Source organism: Nothobranchius furzeri, unplaced genomic scaffold (genome assembly GCF_043380555.1).
Source record: "Nothobranchius furzeri strain GRZ-AD unplaced genomic scaffold, NfurGRZ-RIMD1 Scf231, whole genome shotgun sequence".
In the NCBI taxonomy this organism is placed as follows: Eukaryota; Metazoa; Chordata; class Actinopteri; order Cyprinodontiformes; family Nothobranchiidae; genus Nothobranchius; species Nothobranchius furzeri.
The window spans coordinates 6,049-7,500 of record NW_027223247.1 but is presented as its reverse complement, the minus strand read 5'-3'; positions in this window follow the sequence as shown (position 1 = coordinate 7,500).

The following is a 1,452-nucleotide window of genomic DNA, read 5'->3' as shown; positions in this document are numbered from 1 at the left end:
CCCAAGTGGAGCACTTGTGTCGGACTAGGGAGGCTGTGCCGGGCCCCCTGGAGGTCTAAAGGATGACCAGTAGTTGTGGTTCTCACCCCGGGTCGTGGGTCCGAGTCTGGCCCGAGTAGAGCACTTTGGTCGGCTACCGGGGGGTGTGCCGTGCCCCCTGGAGGTCTAAAGGATGACCAGTAGTTGTGGTTCTCGCCCCGGGACTTGGGTCAGAGTATAGCCCAAGTGGAGCACTTGTGTCGGCCTAGGGAGGCTGTGCCGGGCCCCCTGGAGATCTAAAGGATGACCATGAGGTCAAAAGGATGACCAGTAGTTGTGGTTCTCGCCCCGGGACTTGGGTCAGAGTATAGCCCAAGTGGAGCACTTGTGTCGGCCTAGGGAGGCTGTGCCGGGCCCCCTGGAGGTCTAAAGGATGACCAGTAGTTGTGGTTCTCGCACCGGGACTTGGGTCAGAGTACAGCCCAAGTGGAGCACTTGTGTCGGTCTAGGGAGGCTGTGCCGGGCCCCCTGGAGGTCTAAAGGATGACCAGTAGTTGTGGTTCTCGCCCCGGGCCGTGGGTCTGAGTATGGCCCAAGTGGGGCACTTGCGTCGGACTGGGGAGGCTCTGCCGCGCCCCCTGGAGGTCAAAAGGATGACCAGTAGTTGTGGTTCTCACCCCGGGTCGTGGGTCCGAGTCTGGCCCGAGTAGAGCACTTTGGTCGGCTACCGGGGGGTGTGCCGTGCCCCCTGGAGCCATGGGAGTGAGCTCCAGCAGACTGGTATTTTTCGGAGAACCAGGCCCACACTCCTCAGACTTTGTGCCCAGGGACAGGCCACCAAAATCGGCCGCGGCTCGTGCACTTTGCCCCTGCGTTTCTCCCAGAACCAGAGCCGGAAAAATCCCAAAATTGATGCCCAGAGATAGTCGACTCTGCCTGGAATAGATTGCCACCCAAACCCGCCAACTCACGCTGGTTTTCCGATGGCCTCACCTACTAACCCGAGCATGGTCATCGCTCGCACCTTCCAAAACCTCCAGGGGCGCAGGCACTTTTCATTTACTGGCCATAAGGCCGACCGCCTTAAGCGTTAAGCGATAAGCGAAAGGCTTAGTTTGGACTTAGTTTTTGGAGCGACGAGGTCGCCGTTTTGTCAATTCTGAACCGATTTTCACGCGGTTTTCGACTGCCTGCGCCTGGGGAGCCGCCCAGAAGCCCCAGGCAGTGTTCTGGGTGGACTTCCGGACCGGTCCGGACCCGGTACCGGCCGGGGGAACCGCACCACGCCTCTCGGGCGTTTCTACACCGATTTTCGCGGGGTTTTCGACTGCATAGACGGGGCCACCTGCTGCAGGGCCCGAGGGAGGGCCTTACTGAGCTGGGTCCGACGCAGGGCCCGGTTCCTGGAGCCCGCTGGGGGGGGGGGGGGTTCTCTAAGGCTCACGGCGGGCTGCTGAGGGGCCGGATCGGATG